The sequence below is a fragment of the Protopterus annectens genome, chromosome 7.part1, assembly GCF_019279795.1.
Source record: "Protopterus annectens isolate FY-2018-M chromosome 7.part1, PAN1.0, whole genome shotgun sequence".
NCBI lineage: Eukaryota > Metazoa > Chordata > Ceratodontiformes > Protopteridae > Protopterus > Protopterus annectens.
In genome coordinates, this window is record NC_056740.1 from 449,650,500 (window position 1) to 449,672,630 (window position 22,131).

The 22,131-nt window shown below is 39.2% G+C and overlaps 1 protein-coding gene across 1 annotated transcript in view; it reads right to left on the minus strand.

Annotated features, from left to right (window-relative positions):
- Nucleotides 1-17,610, minus strand: part of LOC122807821 (three-prime repair exonuclease 1-like) — a 115,856-nt gene extending 98,246 nt beyond the window's left edge. Inside the window, exon 1 of the mRNA XM_044078910.1 lies at nucleotides 17,502-17,610. The gene's annotated coding sequence lies outside the window, so the exon portion shown is untranslated. The remainder of the gene's footprint in view (nucleotides 1-17,501) is intronic.
- Between the last annotated feature and the right edge of the window lie 4,521 nt (nucleotides 17,611-22,131).

The following is a 22,131-nucleotide window of genomic DNA, read 5'->3' on the forward strand; positions in this document are numbered from 1 at the left end:
ACTGTCTACATGTGTACCCAGATTCCTAACCACTGGGTCGACTCTTGGGGCATATTATTAACAAGGTAATTAGCCAGGATGGTTGATGTACGAAAGGGTATAATTATACATTTCTTAGCATTGAGTTTAAGACAATGGCTTTGGCATCATGTAAGTCAGAGATAGGCCTTCTTGAAGGCTACTTGTGTTTGCATGGGAATTGATGATAACCTCCAGTTTGCAATCATCTACAAAGTTAGTCATCCATAAACCTTCAGTGTTTGCTTCCACTTCAGAGAAATAGATGCTGAGAAGCAATAGGCCCAGTAGCGAGCCATGGGGGACTCCAGTAGTGACTGGCCTCTTGGTGGAGATGGCCTCACCTATTTTGACCTCCTGGGTCCTCGTACAATAAAACCTATTAGTAAGTCTTTTGGCTATCCAGTGGGGGACACAAATGTTTATTCCTAATTTAGTGATATAATGTATAATACCTTTGTGGGCTATGTATCAAATGCCATGACCAGGTTGAGGTAAGCTATGTGCACAATCTTGCCTCCATCCATTGCCTTGTGGACCCTCTCAAAGAAGTCCACCAGATTTGATAGGCTTGACCTTTGTTTAACAAAGTTGAACTATGATGGGGTCAGTATTTGCAGGTTACCCATGTCCTCATTTATTATGTCTCTGATGATTCTTTTCTATGGCCTTACATATGAGGCTGGTCAGACTTATGGACCTATAGTTATCCTGACCGGTGTTTGGACCTCCTTTGTACAGGGGAATGACTGTAGCCATCTTCCATTCTTTGGGCACAAAACCTGACTTTAGGCTCCAGCTGAAAAGTGATTCAGGTGGACTAGAGAAAACATGGTTCATGCTATTTAGTAAGCATCTTGGGATGTTGTTGGGACCCATCAATGCGGTGTATTTGGCCTTGTAAAGTGCTCCGAAGACCTTTGTGATGATAGGAGGTACTGCCAGCCATGCCCAGAGAAGTAGTCTAGTGGATGTATAACTTATGCCAGCACAAACGTTTCATTGTGGCTGGTCCTTTTTAGAAAATATTTAAGTTTTGAGTGTATTTCCACATATTTATTTGGTAATAACTGTGGCCACTCTTGACAGCCTTGCTATTTGGTCAATATTACCATTTGTATTAATATTAATTTCACTCAGTATAACTTGGTAATCTTTTAAGAGCCTTAAAGTAGCTGGCAGGGGTTCTGTTGGCAGTGATAGCTACCTTATAGTCTGGACAAAAGGGGGCACAGCAGGTGGATCTTTCTCAGCCGTTCCCAGGGTGTGTGTGTGTGTGTGTGTGTGTGTGTGTGTGTGTGTGTGTGTGTGTGTGTGTGTGTGTGTGTGTGTGCGTGTGTGTGTGTCTGTGCGTACATATGTGCGTGGGTGTGCACAGGTGTGTGTGTGCGTGTGTGTGTGTTTGTGTGTGTGTGTGTGTGTGTGTGTGTGTGTGTGTGTGTGTGTGTGTGTGTGTGTGTGTGTGTGTGTGTGTGTGCATGTGTGTGTACATGTGTGCATGTGTGCGCGCATGTGTGTGTGTGTGTGTGTGTGTGTGTGTGTGTGTGTGTGTGTGTGTGTGTGTGTGTGTGTGTGTGTGTGTGTGTGTGTGTGTGTGTGTGTGTGTGTGTGTGTGTGTGTGTGTGTCTCCATGTGTCCAGGTGTGTGTGTGTGGGTGTGTGTTGTGTATGTGCAAACAAAATCTCAGAGTGTGTGTACGTCAGCTGCTTGGAACAGGGACACAAAGCACTAATTTCACAGAGAGGGTGTGGTAGGACTTAGTTTGGAACCCCAGCTAAAGACTTAACTCTATGCTGTGCCAATGGGGAGTCTTATTGGGGGTCTGGACTAATATAGAGAGGAACTAGCCCCCGGACTGAGCATGTTTCCTGGGTGCTCTTAAGGGAAATTGTGCTTGATGCAGAGAGGTCTGCATCTGGTAATACTGAGTGTATGTACTTGTATTCCAAGTGAATGTCCCTATCCAGTGTCAGATTTGAGGATTCAGGCTCCTTGATTAGTGGCCCAGAGTGGGGACGTCACAACCTGTACCCTAGTAATGGTTATGGGAATTGTGGTGTATGATATTTGCTTTGAACTATCAGGTGGAGAGTTGGTGGAGAAATTTCAGCTTGTCCTGAGATTTACATTTCCACACAGATATAACTGCTCAGGGAACACATGCAAAGAAAAAACTGAGGGAATAGTGACCTGCTGCCATACACTCAGATGACCAGTTTATTGAGGCAGACAACATTACTAAACAGTGCAGGTCACAATAATAATGTTATGTTGATGTTTATCATTACTAAAATTATTATTAAACATTCCCTACAAACATCAATTTCATTAACCTAATATGTGAACTAAAACATAAACTAAAATATTAAACATTAAACACAGAGAATATGAGCATTTCTATTTAACACTCTAAATCACTAACTTACTGCAAAAAACATGGTGGGGAAAAAGAAGAAACAAATTGTTACACACATCATTTCCAAGCCAAAAGTGGCTTGATGGATAATGAATCATTCAAGCCTGGTGGGGTAGAGGCATCTGTAAATATTTGCCAACATAATTCTTTATATGAGAGTAAACCTTTGAAGTCTCCCCCTCTTTGATCAACCTGCACACTATCTACTATGCCAAAGTTGAAAAAGTGACTATCACCATGCTCTTTAATGTCTATATAGCGCATTTTTGTCATCCTTTCTTCTAATGCTATACAGGTGGGAATAAATACGTCTATTAAATCTTCTTTCAGTCTTGCCTATGTAGAACCCATGGCTATTATGTTTAAAGATACTAAAGCCTCAGTTAAATTAAACAAAACTGACATTACCTCCCAAGTATTAAAAAAGAAGAGTACGTTTATACCCCCGATGCACCCTACAATTTCTATGTACGACAAAGTGGTCACTCGACAGATTTATCAGTTAAACAGCTTGCAGGATCTCATTTTAAGTCTAATTTGACTTTGGAAGAACATAAGGTGCTTCAGGAATTAAGGAATGAAAGAAGTATTAGAATTATGAAACCTGACAAAGGGGGGGGTATAGTCATCTACGACAGGTTGTTATACTCTTGTAAAATACATGATTTGTTATAGTCTTCAGGTAATTATTTAAATGTTTCACTTAATGAAATTAACATCGGTTACAGAAAAACTGACATGTATAGAGGAATTTTTAATTGACAACAGGATCAATGATGACATCTATAAGTTTATCAACGTAGAATATCCCACTTTAGCCACCATAGTGGCAAGGGAGCCCGCAGGATTTTTTGCAGGGGGGTGCAAACCCAGAGCCCCACCCACACAGCTCTCCCAAGTCCACCCACCACAAGCCCCACCCACACAGCCATTCCAGTGTCCCATTACTTGGCTATTTCTCCCCATTTGCCGTAGACCCTGTTCAAATCTCTGTATGCATACTGTTTTATGCTTTAGTTCTACAATGATTACAGACAGTTGGATTTAATTTACAACTTTTATTTCAAACGTTATAGCCCAAACACTGATAGACACTTACTAAACCTAAACAAAGCAATAGTCTTACAATGAAAACAGACTTGACATTAAAGCTTCTCTACTTTTGAAACTCACATTCACTGAAACAGCATTGAAACCCACATTCAAAGAAAATGCATCTGGCCAGTGGCAGGTTATTTACCTTTGAACTGTTTTCAAGCAATAGGCTCCTTGCACACTGTTAGGGCCATGCAAAAGTTATTTGATTTACCTGATTGTATTAATTATAATATATAATTGAATTATATCCCTTGTATCATACAGCAACACTTGTTTGAGTGTGTTTTAAATTTATAGTTTTGAACATTTTTCCAGTAAGCAAAACATCTTCTTCTTCTTCTTCTTTTTTTTTTTTTTCGGGTGGGGTCGCCAGCGCGGATCACCATGTCCGCACATTGATTGGATGTGGGAAAGGCTGAGAGCACGGGGGAAACCCACGTTCCAGTAAGCAAAACATACAAACCAATAATGACAAACTGCCCAATTCAGAACATTTCAACCATAAAAGGCCACTCATTACAATCCACCAATATCAGTCAATACACACAATCTCTGCCGAAGTAAAAGTAATCTGAATAATTCCACATTAAAGATATATGAAACTAATGAAGATGTTGTTGCTAGAAAACAACTGTATATTTCAGTGTTTCATCTACAAATTCAGTGCCTGCTGCCGTCAAAGAATAAATTGCCTATGTTAAATTAAAAAAATGGTAAGCTGGTATATTGCAATAGAAAATGGATGGGAAGCTGAAAAACAGGTTCATAGTTATTAGGCATCTCATCCAAAGGAGGACATCCTCAGGACTGCAGCATACAAATGTACATGCTGTAAGAATAGAACCTCAAGCCTCTACATTAAGATGCAAGTATTCTACTTGTGGTGCTACTAACATAGCTTTAAAACTTTATACCACAATAGAGATACCATTTGCTAAACAAAACAGTTGCACATTGTAAATAGACTTGGCATGAGCAGCAGTAAACTTCACTTCCCTTAAAAGTCACAGTTCCTTGAAAATGCACTTGAAAATAAATTCCACCTGCTAACTCTAACTTGGGCATTTCACTTTCTCTCTCTCTCTCTCTCTCACACACAAACATACCACACCCCTCAAGGCCTCAACCTTAGTGCAAGAAATCTGGACAAAGCCTAAAATAAATAGGGACAGATTATAAATATGGCTCTCATAAACTTAGAAAATTGTAAGTGTAACAGGATTTGTGTTCGTATGCATTTTTCTAAATGATATGACATCTAAAACTGAAATGTCTTTCATTATTTAGCAAACTTCAATCCTTTTTAGGAGGAATATGGGGCAAAAATCTGGACATTCTGCAAAAACCTAAACAGCTGAGGGGTATGCTACCTCCCTCTTATACACACACACACACCAAATAATTCTGGTCAGACTTGAATTAGTTCTGGGAAGGTTGCACTGAATGGCACCGTGCTTGATCTGAAGTGGGTGAAATCCTGGTAGCCAGTGATAATAACTGTGATCTGCAGCTCAGCAATGTGGAGCATTAAAGCATTTTTAGCAGAGCATTGTTTCATCACTACCTATTGTGTTTGCACATAAGCTGTAGTTATTTCAAACATTTGCCTTTTTTGATTACTACAGAGTACATTTACCCACCAGAGCTATTGTGTTTTGACTTCAGTGTGGAGCTTACCTAGTTGTTGCAGGGCTTGGCTTTTAAGTAAGGTAGCAATGCTTATTTACCATATACCATTAAAGCCACCCAACTACAAGTGTACTAACACACATACACTGCTATAAGACACTGGTCTCCAATAAAATGTAATGAGCTTCTGAAAATACTGTAATCCTGTCCTTTTATTACAAATACTGTCATATGCATTTCAATACCCAAGGCTTATACATTATCTAGTTATGTAAATATTCTCTGCATGGCAACAACAAAAAGGCTTTCAATGCTGGTAATTCTTTAACAGTATGCTTACTAAAGCTTACTTGCATCTTACAATCTCCGACAAGCTTACCTGATGTTCATTAAATCATTGCTACTTAAACAGAGCAACAGGGCACTGTGACAGCATGCATTTCCTGAATAATAAGAAGCATAAATCAACAGTATAAAAATCTGATAGAAAACCAGAACATTCTGCAAAATCAAGGACATATGAAAAGCCACGGTCGTACTTGTGGTCTACCTTGGATGGGGGAATACTCTGCACACTTAACTGCATAACTGCTCCTTGCCTTCCTTGGACACATCCAGAGCCACTACAATGGAGGGTGGGGTGCAACAAGTATGTCACAATTTGAAATGTCTCTGGCTGACTGTGATGGCTCTGACACTTATACCTCTCAACCTCAGAGCAAGAAATCTGGACAAAGCCATACATAGAACTAGAAGTGGGACACAGGCCCAAAAATAAGGACACTTTTTAAATATTGCTCTTATAAACTTAGAATGATAACAGAACAGTAGTAGGTCTTGCACCAGTATGAATTTTCTGAAAGGGTATGAAATCTGAAACCCAAATGTCTGCCATTATTTTCTAACTTCAGTCTTTAATGATTTGCCACTAATTTGCCAGAAAACCACAATTTTATGAAAAACAGACCAAAAATGTGATGCAAAAATATAAAGTTGCCACACAATACAGCTGGGTACCTGTCAAAAAAGGGACACCTTTTTAATATTAACACTGTTAACTTGAGCAGCTAACAAAATAAGAGCATCAACATGCATTTCTGAAATAAAAGTAATCTATAACTCTGATCATTACAGTTATTTATAATTGTAAACCCTCCATGGTTTCTTCCAAAATTGCCATTTTGGAGGAGGGATTATTAGAGGAGAGCAACATTTTGAGCCACAATTGGGGACAATTGAGAGGTTTGGATATTCCTAATCTACAAAGCGATTTGCACATACCTCTCAACCTCTTAATGCAGGAAATCTGGACAAGGCCAAATATATTGGGGGATCATACAAACACTACTAAAAACTGCTCTTGTATAAACTTAAGACAGTCTTGCATTAGCATGCATTTTTCTGAAGGTTATGATGTCTGAAACTCAATGTCTGTCATTTAGTGACTTAATTCCTAAATGATTTGCTAGAAAACCACAAATTTTATGAGGAACAAACCAAAAATAAGAAGCAAATATCTATTCATTCTGCAAAAATATGGACAACTGAGAGGTATAGTTCAACTGGGGCTGTCTGAGTTTGCTACCCTTCCCCCCTCACAAAATCATGGTCGAATGGAGCCTCCCCCTTGCAGCCATTCCAACGTCCCAATGCTTGGTTATTTTGCCCCATTTACCATAAACACTGTAATGTGCATACTGCTTTACTTCTGTGATGATTTAGATTTCATTTGAAAGTTCTATTTTGCATTTTACACACAAACCCTAATAGATATATGTTAAACAAACCAATGCAGTCTCACAATGAAAATAGACTTAGCATTAAAACTTCACTGCCCTTGAAACTCACATGCATTGAAACAGCATTGAAAACCACATTCAAAGAAAATACATTTTGCCAGTGGCAGATAAAGATTAACTCTGGGCTGTTTTCAAAATCATAGGCCCCTTGAGCATGAAACATACACATGCTCTTTGATACACCTTCCTGACTGTATTACATTATATTCCTTGTACAATACAGTACAGTTGTTAGAGGGCATTTTAAATTTATTGTTTTGAACATTTTTCCAGTAAACAATGAAACAAAATGCATGCACCAATGACAAAACTGACCAACTCAGAACATTTCCATCATAAAACGTCTACTCAACCTTCTATAGTCCACCAGTATCAGTAAATATGCACAATCTCTGAAGTAGTAAAATCCACATTAAAGAAATCTGTAACTAATAAAGAGGTTGCCTGCTAGCAAACAACTTTATATGTCATTGTTTCATCTACAAATAAAGTGCCTGTTTCCCTTGAAGAATAAATTGCCTATGTTGCATGCATTAAAAAAATGATAAGCTAGTAATACCGCAATAGGGAATGGATAGCAAACTGATAACAGGTTCATAGTTACTAGGTATCTTTGCCAGAAAGGACTGCAGCATCCACCCCCTTTACAACACAGTACAGTTTCAGCAATGCATCTACCTACTGTGGGAGTAGAACCCACAGCCTTCTGCATCAAAAGCAAGTACACTACCTGTTGTGCTATTAACAATGCAAGCAGACTTAGCATAAGCAGCACTAAACTTTTGTTCCCCTGCAGCTCTCAGCTCCTGGTAAAATCTACTCGACACTCAGCTGTATCTCTGAACTTTGCAGCACAAGATATCTGGAAAAAGCCAAAATGTATGGGGGGGACAAAAGGCCAAAAACCAGGGACACATTTTAAACATTGCTTGTATAATGTTGGAAAGTTGCTAGAATAAAATGCTATGTTACCACCATACATTTCACTGCCACGTCTTGAACCCAGGGGACCCTGTGCAAAACAGTCAGAGAAAAATACCACTATGCCAAATCAGCTGCAACAAAGGAAGACAAACTTAAATGGCTACTATTTAGTGAATTCAGTTCTCACCATAGCTGTCAACCTCTGAGCAAAACACACCTGAAAAAAGCCAATAATGTGGGACTACAGCTGCCAAACATATTCAGTGAATTCAGTTCTCACCATAGCTCTCAACCTTAGCACAAAATACCTGGACGAGGCCAATAATGGGGGAATACAGTCCCAAAAATATGGGCAAATTTCAAATATCCATGTTATAAACTTAGACAATTGCTAGAATAAAATGTTTTGTTTTACCATGTACTTTCTGAAGAATATGAAGTCTGACATTCAAATGCCTGTTATTTTTAAACATTTGTTAACCAGGAAATTAGTCTGACTTGGAACAAAACAAAGCCAAATTTAAGCAGAGCAGGGAGAAACACATCTTTGTAAGGGATAGGAACATTCAGACTCCACACAGAAGGCACCCCAGCTAAGAATCAAGCCAGAGAACCTAAAGCTGTCAGGCAACAATGCTACCAGTGCACCACTGTACTACCAACCTTTGCAAGCAAATATGAAGATACAGAAACCACAGATTTTTATGACGAACAGAACAAACACTAGGCAAAAATCTGCAGTTTTTTTACAAATTGTTGTGGGTAGGGAATTCAGATCCTTGCCTCCTGCAACCAAGGTACACTATGTGTTAACAAGGGCATTTTACACACACACACACACACACACACACACACACACACACACACACACACACACACACACACACACGTTAACCTACCTACCCTAACCCACACAAACAACTTAAAAACAATCTAACTCAAACTCCCACCCAAAACCCTTAAAAAACGGCTACTTACTTTACACTCCATGCAAATCCATGCACCACATCTAAAGTAAACACTGCACGTCACATAACGTAAAGCCATAAACACAAATTTGAGATATTTGGATTAGCGATTATGCACTTTCCACATTTTGAAATTCGGCTTTATAGTCTCGTAATGCTGAAATTCGAGATTTCAGCATTTTGAGATTATAAAGTGAAATTTACATATATGTGTGTGTGTGTATATATATATATATATATATATATATATATATATATATATATATATATATAGATAGATAGATATGGAGTTATATGGAGTTTAGCAGTTAATGCTCAAAATAGTTATATACTAGCAACAGTTCTACACCAAGCAGAGAAACTGTGATAATATTTTTAGGAGGTCTTGGTGTGCAGGTTTACAGATGAAATAGAAAGCATTTGTTCAAGGCACAATGTGAGGAGGTGTAAGGATTAGAGTGGCTACTGCAGCAATACCAATCCCAAAGGGACATAAACTGCTATAAAGCACCGCAATCGTTCAGAGTAAAAATAATCCTTCTTCTGGTACAGGCATTCAGCATAGCAAAGAGTAATCCTAAAGTTTACTTTGGGTAATGTCAAAAGCATTAGTTATTTATTAATAAATTAATTATTGTTTAAGTAATATGTCATTTGGGAGAATTCTCTGGAAAATATATTGTGTCTAGACAATACTGGAGACATGTAAGACTGATTATAGAATACAAATTATGCAAAAATCTTAAAGGTAACTTTTTTCCAAACCTGATATTAATGCCACTGACTATCCAAATGCTTTGATTTCTGAATTAGTGTATTTTATGTGACACATTTGTTATATATGGTTTTGTTACAATTAATTTAGAATCGGTGCAAATTTAACTGCTATATATGCATTCACTACAATAAGTGCCTGCTGAAATTCTACAGACCTATTGTAATCCTCCTAATTTCAGATCTGCAGCTGTGAATTTGGAAGAACTGATACAGAGTCTGAGTGTGAGAAATCTCTGAGAATTACTCCTGTTCTGTAGTAGCGGAACATGGAGTTTTACATATAAGTTGAAGGCTGTAGGTAGTACCACTCCTTTGTTAGTCACTATGGGGCTGAAGCCCCAACAAACAAAAAAAAAAAAGCTTTAGAAGTGCAATAAGGAGTTTCTGCAATGATTGTTTGCTGTTGGGAGCGACATATATATATGTATATATTTTTTAAAGTTAGGGAGTGAGGCATGTGTGTATATAATGACAACGGAGAAGCCATAACTTTACGCTGGTGAAAAAAGCATATCCCAGATTACATAGACACACACACTGTAATCAGTGTAGTAATTTGTTAATTGCCTTTGGAGCGTTTCTCCCTGGGCCTCCACCGAAAATGGATTTTGCCCAGTCAGATCCCAGTAAACAAATGTTAAATAAATAAATAAAGTAGTTTATTTTATTCAGTTAATTAAGTAATGGTTTCCTGAACTTTTGAGTCAAACTGAAGAGATATCCCCCAAGAGTTTTAGGGTTACTGATCACATAGCAAATATTTCAAACATCATTTCAATTGTAACACCCTGTTTAAAATGACATGTAAATTAATACATTTCAACAGGAAAATAAATACCCCACTTATGCAGGGGTCCAGGGGCTATGCTCCTTGTACTTCCTTACTTAACATAATTTGTTTATGCCTTCAGCAGCTTAGGGGGGATGGAGGCTCCACCATTTTGAAATCAGTGTTGATGGACATGCACTTTTGACAGGATCTGCATTGCATCACATTATATCGCAAGTGGGTATTAAGTCAGTGTCATGCTGCTTAATGGGAGGTTATTGTTTACCACTTCCAAGGATGGAACAGAATTCTCTGGCAAAAAGAACAGTGATTTTGTGAACGTTAGAAACTTGTGTGGGCAATACCACTTAGAAGTAAGAATGAAGAGAACACCGAAGTAGGCCCGGAAAGGCATCACTACCCCACACATGTATACCTGTTCATTTATTCATTTGTTCTTGACTGGATTATCTGACTGGTCAGTGAATAGCTATAGTGAAAACCTGGAGAAAAGCACCATAAAAGAGTGACATATTTAATATATTTTATAAAAAACCAAGAAAGAAGAGTTGGCAAATGTCAAATATGAACTGGCATCCTTCAGCATGTATTACTTACTGCATCTTTTCCAGAATGATTGAGAATAGTATGAAAAAGAAAACACATTTCACTTTAGATGTAGAAGTAGATGAGTCACCTGAACATGCTATAAGAAACTTTTCTCAAAGACTAAAGAAGTTTAGACATTCCATGACTTGAAAGCATTTATTTTCTTAAGAATGGAGTTTTCAGAGTTTTGTTATCTATTCTTTTTTGAAATGTTAGAGACTAGACCAGTTTTATACCGACTCTGCAGTGACCTAGTTACTCCTGGCATGTGAATTTGGATAAATCACTGCTTTAATTAATTATAGACACACACACACACACACACACACACACACACACACACACACACACACACACACACACACACACACCTCCCTTACCTGTCCAACTCCATTGTCTCGAAGCAGCAAAATCCGCGCTCGATTTAACGCTTCCCTGCAGCAGCAAAACCAGTGCTCGATTTAACGCTTCCTGCAGGAGCTGTGAACTCAACTTACCTCTCTCCTGATTGGTCTGAGTGTGTCCGCGCATGTGCGGCGTTCTGGTATTCGGTAGAAAATGAAAAATGTCAGCCCGTTCCAGGGGGGTGCAAATGCACCCCCTTGCACCTGCCTGTGGGCGCCCTTGCATAGTGGGCATCCCGAAGATACATAAAGGATTGGATGACCCCCTTTTAGACCGATAATATCAGGGAGTAGATCTAAGACATTTCCTATGGGTTTAGTGATTGATACATATCTTAAACATGTATATGGAAAAATACCACACATAGTTAAAGATTCTTGGGAATTCCTAAAAAATTATCCTGTATATTTATCCAAAAATGATATTCAGTTTGTGACCATAGATGTCATAGATTTGTTCTCCTGTATACCTAAGGAGGAGGGATTAGAGGCATTTACTTGTAGTATTAGGAAATATGCAGACATCCAGTGGGACACCACATGTCTTCTTTCAGATATGATGTCTTTGGTCTTGGACCATAATTGCATCTTTTTTGAAGGGGAATATTTCAGGCAAACCAGGGGCATAGCTATGGGAGCAGCATGTGCTCCCATCTATGCCAACCTATTGGTAGTTATAGTTAGGGGGGTGTGGGGGTGGAGCGCCCTCCACTTGGGTGGATTCGATTTAGTGAGGTGTTGGTCCATTGTGCTGCAGGGCAAGTATTTCCTTGTCCTTGGTAAATTCAGTAACTCATGGTATTAATTTTTGCTGAATAGGGGTCGATGTTTAGGTGTTTGCTGAAATAAACTTTTGGTGAACTAATATAGATGCCAGCAGAAGCACCATCTTTGTTCAAGGAGATAATGGGGGCTGTTTTCCATTCAGCCGGGATGAAGCCAGTGCTTAGAATATGATTGAAAAGAGTACCCAATGGTGTTACTAATTCTTGTTGGAGCCCATGTAGGATGTAGCCTGGGATGTTATCAGGTCCCATAGATGCTGTGTTTTTGGCCTTAGAGAGGGCAGTTATGATCTGTTCTTTAGAGATACAAGGTAGGGGACAGGTGGTAGGGATGTCATGGGGTACATGCGGCAGGGACAGGGGAGTGAAGTTTTTATAAAACCTGTTGGCTAACAGGTTAGCTATGTCCATAGGCATAATATATGTGGTATCATTAACTACCAATTCGGTGCAAATCTGGTTCTTTCTTTTTAGGTTACAAACGTAAGTAAAGAACACCTTATGGTTGTCCTTAGTTGAGGAAGCTAATCTGGATTCGTAGTTTGCTTTGCAGGACTTCACAAAAAGTCTTATTTGCTTGTTTAAGCTGAGGAGGTGGTGTTTCCAGGTTAGGGCCTTTTACTCTTCGACACCCCACTTTCTTCCTCTTATTGTAAAGCCTGTTAATGGCAGTTGTCCACCAGGCAGATTTGCTCATTCTTAAACAGCTTGTTTTGGTCCTATCAGGTATGGCCAAGTCAATGCAGTTATACAAGTGCTTGTACAGGGCATTGGTGTAGAGCTCAGCATAGTTACCAGTTCCGCCTGAGGGGGAGGTGCAGTGCAGCTATTTATACTATCCTGTAAGAGGTTATAATCACTTTGGAGAAGTTTTTTAGTCTAGTTGCTGCTAGTTGAGGGGTCAGGTGTGACAGTCACTTCAAATGAGACTGATTTGTGGTCAGATCTCACCAGAGAAGACCTCACAGTGGGGTTGGTACAGCGGGGTCCCCTATATTGGTAAGCACAAGATCCAGAATGTTGGTGCCCCTTCTGGGGGTGGCAACCAGCTGGTCCTGGGCATTAGAGTTAACAAAGTTGAGGAAATGTTTGGGAAAATGAGTTTCAGCATGAGTAATTTATCCAGTCATTGAATGGGTAATTAAAGTCACCCAAAACCATGGTGTTTGCATGCATCTTGATAGCTTCAAGTAGATACAAATAGGCAGAGTGGTGTCCTAATTCATGGAGGGGGTCTGGTGTTTAGGTATGTTTCTGATGAGGACCTCTGCATATGTCGGTATGTGTGATGTGAATTTGGGTGGAGTAGGAAATAAGGTGTAGGTGCTGACAACCTGCTTATTGTCATACGTACTAACTGGTGTGTGAGAGAGCATGGATTCAAGGTTCTTAATATAGTTGCATCTCTCACATGTTGAGTTTGTGTGGACTAGGAGTAGAGGGCTGTTGGTGAACATGAAGCAGTTGCTACACTGCCTCAGGATGCCCATGTTGACCAAGCTGGATGGAGAAACTGTGGGAAATTGTCCATCCCTAGCGTTAGGGAAATTTATATGATTATAAACAAGAAGAGGTCATGAAAATAGGTCATACTTAGGAATGGCTAGTGGGTGAGAGGAGTGTTGGTGCTTTAGAGGCTAGGCTTAGTGTCTCACTTGACAGTAGAGCAGGGCTGCAAAAAAACCTCTGGAGGATCATAAGCAAAATGCTAAGGAAAAAATGAACAAACAAAACGTTTGTGTCTATAACCAACAATGGTAACAACCACTATGTGGCAGTGCACGATGGTGAGCTACACACAAACAAGCATAAACCCATGCAAATGTGGGGCTTAAATAAAACAAGAAATAACACTTTTAACTGAAACTAGCCAATAAGGACACTGAGTCTGATCTCTAGTTCAGTCACCCTCAATTAGATGGGACCCAGACAACACTCTTCTTCCATAAGATTGCAGGAGGGCCTTCTCTAAAAAATGGCTTGAATTTGATACTCAGAAATTACAAAGCAAACCCAGGAACAGCAAACCTGGATCTGGGCTGTGCTACAGCTGAACTAGTGCAGTATACAGTAAAATGTGACCAAAACAGTTCAGACAATTCAAACAGACATTAGAATGGAAATACAAACTAAAATTGCAATATCAGAGCAAAAACAGGCAATTATAGCTAGTTGGAAGCAACAGATGCCTCAGATCTTTCAGTATCTCAGTGAAGAGCTGGTTTTAGTGCTTAAGTGGTACCAGTCTAGATTCAGCAAGTCTGAATCTAGCCTATGATAGAATGCAGAAGTCCTAGAAATTCAAAGCGCAGAAAATCCCAGTCGCAACAGCAAAAAAACAGTTTAAAGCAACAGTTCAGTAGACTACTCCCACAAAAGTGTAGAACACAAACCTTCTTAGTGTGAAATAACTGGTCTGGAACCCAATCTTTTCAGTAATGCTAGAGACAACTACAGATGTCTCTGTAAGTCATGTACTAATAAAATATGCTTGTTTGCACTTATGGATACTGATGGTATCTGTAAAATTTGTAATAAAAAAATTAATAAAGGTGCAGGGCAATCACAGCTACATCACTGTAGCTAACTCTAACAATCAGTGCGGACTTGTGTGGGGCACACAGGTAATGCACACACCCAAGGAAAGTGGAAAATAGAAAAGCAGACGTGGGGTATGGGTGAAGAAGAGGGACACATAACAGGGATGTTTGAATAGAAAAATCTGAGGTAATGTCAGAGGGGCATGGATATATTTATATATATATATATATATATATATATATATATATATATTTTTTTTTTTTTTTTTACAGGAATAGACTCCTTTTTTTAAGAGTAGAACGAAAGGTAAAGATATGGAAAGAGGAGGAGAAAGCCACCACAGCAGGTACACCCTTATAATAAATATCACAGCACATGACAGACAGGGTTAGAAATAAAACAGTAAAGACAGGCAAGTTATACAGATGGCACACTGCATAACACAGGCAATTGAAAACATTATCAAACAGGGTGGGGATGCATACCTGCCATGGTGAAATGTAGAAAAAACCTATTTACCTATGCACTATCATGTTACAACATGTTGAAATGTGTGTCAGTCGTACCTGGATGTGGCTGTCCAATGGTAGACGTGTGTTGTATGTTATAAATAATGATCACAGTACTAACGTGATGAATAAACACATATCCAGATAGTGTGTCAGCAGTGCAAGTCTAAGGCAATCAACACCAGAAATGAGCAAATGCAGATCTAACAATGCTAGACAGCACCAGCAGAGCACAGAACCAAACCTCTGACCATGCATGTGAAAGGCAAACAACCAAGAGTAGTGGCAAACAGTAGTACTGCAGCAAAGCAGCGAAATAGCTGCTAAATATACAAGTAGGTCTATATAATCTAACCCAACCAAACATGCAATGGAGTTCATATATGTGACACACATATGCCATGTCAAAGGTAACACACAGGTGTAGGCGTATATGTATGACTGTCAGTGGCCTGAATGGAATGCATGAAAGTAAGTTCAATACTCACACCCATACACACGTCAGTGACATGTGAGAATAGTTACAAAACCATAACACCACAGCTTAAAAAATATATACCAGCGAGTAGAAACCAGCAAAGCGAATAATGGGACAACAAGTAACTCAACAGGCAAAATCCTCTGAAACGCTGAAAGACCTCTGTGACTTGGGAAAACCACACAACTGCTCCAATTAAACCAACGACAACAAGCAGCAAAATAAACCGTTTTCAGAACGAAAATAGGGGCTCGAGCAATAAACATATTTAAAAATAAAAGCATTTAATGAATCCAAACTCCAAAATAAGTTAAGCACTTTCACTTGTACAATTACAAGCTTCATCAGATAATAATAATAATTAGGAAAACTGCAATATTTATATAGCTGTAGCTTTAAATATTGCAGTTTTCCTAATTATTAGGATATAGCGATTGGCTAGAACTTTTAATCACACTTTTTAAATGTCTTAACATTGTTCTGCCTTCAATTCTGATGAAGTTACTCATTTTAGGGTGATGAAAACATGTTCTGTTGTAATAAACTGAGTATACGTTAAGTTTTTGAGGCTCCTAGTTCTTCGTGAACAGCTGGTTGGTTCCTGTTTTACGTTTAATATAACAGGCACCCCAAAAGTTCATCAACAAAATCCTTAATAGGCAAAAAAAGCAGAACAACAGAAGCAGCCAGGAACCAGGTCAGCTTCATGAGAACATCCTCAAAAATGCAAAAAGAATTAAAAATCAGACAAATGCAGCACCACTTCAAAGTCACACAGCCACCTGCCGCCATTGTCAGGAGCGGAAACTGCGTCTGCAATATCAACAAGATCACCTGATACTGAGTCAGTACAGAGTGTGTATCTGTTGTGTATACATGAGATGGACAGGAATCCTTCAAAGTTTCAGGAAAAGTGGTTCCTTAAGCCTTACAAAGTCACAGTGGATACAACCAAAACATAAGCATCACTCTTTTAGTCTGATGATAATATAAAACTTTGTGTATTGTATGCTTTGGACTTATTGATAGTTTTATGTATTTGAATATGCAGATCATTTCATTATTTGATCACAGTAATATTTCAATCTGTAAAAGGCTGAAATGAAGTAAGCTCATCAGACAGCTGCTGTCTTGTCTCTGTACTCTGCCTGCCCCATTGTAATTTAATGCACGCATTCAGACCAATATTATCCACTACCTCACTTAGCATATTCCAAGGATTTACCACTTTTTCCATCAACAAATATTTCCTCACATTATTCTTAATTTTTCCACCTGCTAATCACCACTTCTGCTCTTGTTACCACAGCTATTCTCTTTCTGTCTTCAGTGCTGAGAAAAACATGTCTATAAATGTTTAAACTCCATTCAGAAGTAAACTGGAGTTGCATATACTCTTATGTAATGTTAGTTTTATTCCAGATTAAAAGTACCACAGTTCAAGTTAATACCCCAAACATACTGAGCTCCTACATAATGAGTTGTTTATAGAAATTTAATGAAATGATATCTTTCCCTGAAACTGTAAGTTATAATGTACTACATTGCTTAATTTCCAGAATTTACCACACATTACAAAATGCAAAAGAACAACAATATTTAAAACACTCTATCTTCAGCTGTGTGGGTAAGAATGCATCTTTGATTCAGCTGATATACATGAACTTCTTACCTGTTGTTTCTCACCATCTCAACCTTTGACATGTTATCTCAGGAAATCTGTACTTTCATTACATTTTACATAATACAATTCATGGCGATTTATCAGTGTACGTACCTCTGTTCCTTTATCACTGTTTTCCTTGGTTTGTCACAGCGTGGAAGGAATAAGTAATGAAATGTCTTACTTATTGTAAAAAAGATATGTGTAGTCACACCCAGTGGTTGGTGCCTCTCAGTGTAAACAGCACCTGCTCAAACTAGTATATCCAGTTAAAATTACTACCGTCCGTCGCTTACTGACATCATGGTGAATTTGTACTTTATGACACAGCCGTTCATTTCATGATGTCTAATGCAGCTGTATTACCTTAAGCAACCCTTTAATCCTATGGCTATTCTTAATTATTGTAATGCATACTTTTTATTCCTTTAACATTCATTGCTATTTATGTTATTATTCCCATAATGTGGTCATACTTTGCAACCTGATTCCTCTTTCTGTCAGACACATTGAAAATTCTTCTTCTTTTAAAAAAGTACATGCATACATACTTTCTCAAACTGTGGCTATGTCACTGTTCCACCCCACTTTAGTAATGTTTTCTACAACAATCTACCTCACCCACATTTCAATGAGACCTGCCTACAACAACAATGATCTATGACATCATTTGCATGCATATTCTCCTTACTCTTGTATCATATTAATGATAATGCATCTCTTTTTTTTCACTTTGGTACACTTACATTAGCTTTCCTGATATATGATAGGTTCATAGGTTCATAGGAGGTTACTAGGCTAATGGCCCTGGGGCCTTTACAAGCCTAGCCAAGTAAAAACACGAATACCCTTATTGACCAAGTTCAGACGGTCATTGTTAGCAGAGCGATACTGTGATCAGTAACGACTGATATCCAAGTACAATATTCTGCAGAAACTGACAGTGTTTACATTTTGCTGTGTGCTGTAAATTCTCTTGGAATGCTTATTAATGTCTGCTTTAAAATGTGTGCATGTGCGCACATGTGTGTGTGTGTGTGTGTGTGTGTGTGTGTGTGTGTGTGTGTGTGTGTGTGTGTGTGTGTGTGTGTGTGTGTGTGTGTGTGTGTGTGTGTGTCTATTACAATTTTGTTGCAAATTGTTTTGAAGCTTTTTTTCCCTGGGCCTCTGCTGAAATGAGGTCTTGCATGACCTAGTCAGACTTTCCCAACAAACAAAGTCAAATAGATAAATAAATAAATATTTGTGTGATGATTTTTTTTTTTTTACCTTTTCTTAGACAGTTCTATGCAAAGTTCTGAGTGAAATATTTGCCTGAAACTTTGAGTACTTATGTAACAGAGGTGACGCCATAACACTCTATACAAGTCATGCGTTATTTCATGCAAGAGGGAAAACGTCTGGCTAGAGCTATGCTAAATATTCATTATATCTGAGAAAGCATTATGTTTCTCCTCCAGTTTTCATTTTTTCATTTACAGTTTTAATCAGCTGAAACTGCCATGTGGCCTATTTTCTTTTTATAAGAGAGTACTAAAGAGCAAAGGGTGTTAACTTTGGTCTGTAACACTAAGTAGCCTTTAATGTAGGTTGGAGCTGAGTTTTTCTAAATAGCTTGATATCTGACTTCATAGAAACAGGGTCAAAGATCAGAAATTCTGACTTGTATCAGAATATCGAGTTACCTACCATAGTTCTCAACCTTCCATCGCCAAAATGAGGAACACTCGCCTTCATAATGTGGAACAAATGGGAAAAATGTGGAACACATACTAATGGCTTGCTAACAACTTCAACTAGGAATGTCATAGGATGGTTAAAATATGCTGGTTTTACTTATAAAGAAGATCATTTAATGAATTAATATGATTAATTTCAATTTACCATGGATTTCACTTAAAAAAATTCCTAACACTGAATGTGTGACTGACTCTTTCAATGTGGAACTTTGAGGAATTTGAAGGAACATGAACTTTTTAAGACCCCAAATGAGGTACATTCCTCATAATGAGGTACACTTGAGAGGTATGTTACCTATTAAAGGGCTGTTTCTGACAATTTCTGAATTCAAGGACAAAAGTTAAGAGGAACATTTTGTTGGTAGAGTTCTTCTGAATTCTAAACAAATGAACAAATAAACACACTCTCACACACACACACACACACACACACACACACACACACACACACACACACACACACACACACACACACACACACACTCACTGTTGATACTTTTGAAAGCAGTGCAATCGATTGATAGTGAACAAGAAATGAAAAGCAGGTCGTTAGTAACATATTTCATGTAAATATTTCCTGGATGGTACGGCTGTGAACCAGTTATTTTTGCTGTCTCGTAGCTCTTGCTTCTCAGGTTTGGTTCCTCGCTGGAGTACCTTCTTTGAAGTGTCTGTACATTCCCCCCAAGTCTACATGAGTTTTCAATGCAACCCCAAAGACACTCTTTATGATAACTGATGAGATGATCCTGTAGCTGGCTGAAGAGTAGGCATGTGGTTTGACCATCTGTGTATGTTGTTCGATCATCTGTGTATGTGGTTCAACCATCTGTGTATGTGGTTTTACCATCTGTGCATGTGGTTCAACCATCTGTGTATGCGGTTCGACCTTCTATGTATGTGGTTCGACCATCTGTGTATGTGCTTCGACCATCTGTGCATGTTCATAGGTTCATAGGTAGGTACTAGGCTATCAGACCAAGGGCCTAAGTAAGCCTAGCCAGCAAGGTTCCCCGGTTTATGCCACCCAAGAAAGTTATTTTCCTGTGCCCCTGTCGAGCAGAGCCACCAAAGTGATCCTCAGGGTGTATTTCCTATTTCCCATCCACTTATCAAGATTTTTCTTGAAGAGTGCTAATGAGGAACTTTGCTTGACATAGATGGGTAGCTTGTTCCAGAGTATGGGAAACCTCTGGGACAGGAATCCATCCCTTCAGCATGTCCTGTTTATTGTAGTGACAAGGTTTAGGTCCCTAGAGCGTGTAGCTCGGAGGGATTGGGATTTCTTTAGGTGTAGCATGTCCAACAGCTCTGGGTTTGACATAGCTTTATATGTTAGGCATAGATCACCTCAGTGTAGGCGATATGCTATGGAGTAAAGCTGGAGTTTTGTGAGATGGTTAGTGTAGGGCATCTGTTTGAGGCCAGTAATCCTCTTTGTGAGGTACTTCTGTGGCCTTTCCAGCTGCTGCAGATGTCTTGCACTCTATAATAGGTCTAATAAGTGTCGAGTAGAGAGGAACTTGAAGGAACATCTTTTTTCCTAGATGAGAACCCTTTTGTAATGAGGTGGGCCACGTAGAAGGATTTCCTGACTACTGTGACAATGTGATTATCAAAGGAGAGAGTACTGTCCACCTGGGTCCCCAGGTCTCTTATCACACATTTGGCGTTAAGTAGATTGCCGCCTATGTGATAGTTCGTGGGTACAGAGTTTTTACCAAAGGGGATGACAATGCACTTTTTGGCATTGAGCTTGAGGCCATGGCTCTGACACCAGGCATCTGTCTCAATGAGGCCCTTATGTAGGATGTTCACATCATTTGGGGACTCAACTATGGCTCCTTATTTGAAGTAATCTGTGAACTTTGTTAGCCAAAGACCTTCTGTGTTAGGCTGTACTTCAGAGAAGTAGATACCAAATAGGAGAGGTCCCAGGACTGAACCCTGTGGTACTCCACTTGTCACTGGTTTGAAGTCAGATCTGGAGTCTGCAACTTTTACAGTGTGGGTTCTGTCAGTGAGCCAATTGGCAGCCCATCTTGTGACGTAAAGATTTATACCTAGTTTAGTAAGTTCAGCTATAATTCCAGAATGGGGGATGGTGTTGAAAGCCTTGGCGAGGTCAAGATAGGCTGTGTGAACCACCTTACCTTCATCTACAGCTTTGGTGACTGCCTCAAAGAAGTCGATCAGGTTCAGGATGTATGATCTGCCTTTCACAAACCTGAACTGGGTGGGGTCCAGAGTTTGGAGGTTACCAATGTCTTTGTTTATGACTTCCATGATGATACGTTCCATGGCTTTACAGACCAGGCTCATCAGGTTAATAGGGCGATAGTTTCCAGGATCAGTGGTGGCTCCCCCTTTGTGGCATGGCATAACTGTTGCTGTGTGCCATTCAGTGGGCACAAAGCCTGATGTGAGACTATGACTGAACATAGTGCTTAGGTGGGGAGTCAGTTCGTTCTGAAGTTCGTGTAAAATGCAGCCTGGGATGTTGTCTGGTCCCATGTGTTTTTGGCTTTAGAGAGTGCAGCTTTTACCTGCATAGTTGTGGTTACAGGGACTCTGCATTCTTCCTATATAGATATGGGCCCTTTAGGGGGTGAGAGGGGGGTAAAGTTAGCACTGAACCTATCTGCCAGGACGTTGGCAATATCAGTTGGTTCTGTAATTTTCATGCCTTTGTGCTGTAACTCTGAGCAGATCTGGATGTTGCCACTGAGGTTCTTGACATAGCTATAAAATGCTTTGTGGTTGTCCCTAGAATCAGTGGCGATTTTGATTTCATAGCTAGCTTTGGAAGATCTTATAAGGGATCTCAGCTTCTTACTGAGTCTGACCAGGGGACTCCTCCACTCATGAGATTTTACTCTCTTTTGTAACAGTTTCTTCATTCTGTTGTAGAGTTTGTTTATGGCAGGGAACCACCAAATTGGCTTCCTTTTTTTGGAGGATAGTGTCTTGGTTCTGTTTGGGATAGCATCATCCATGCACTCATG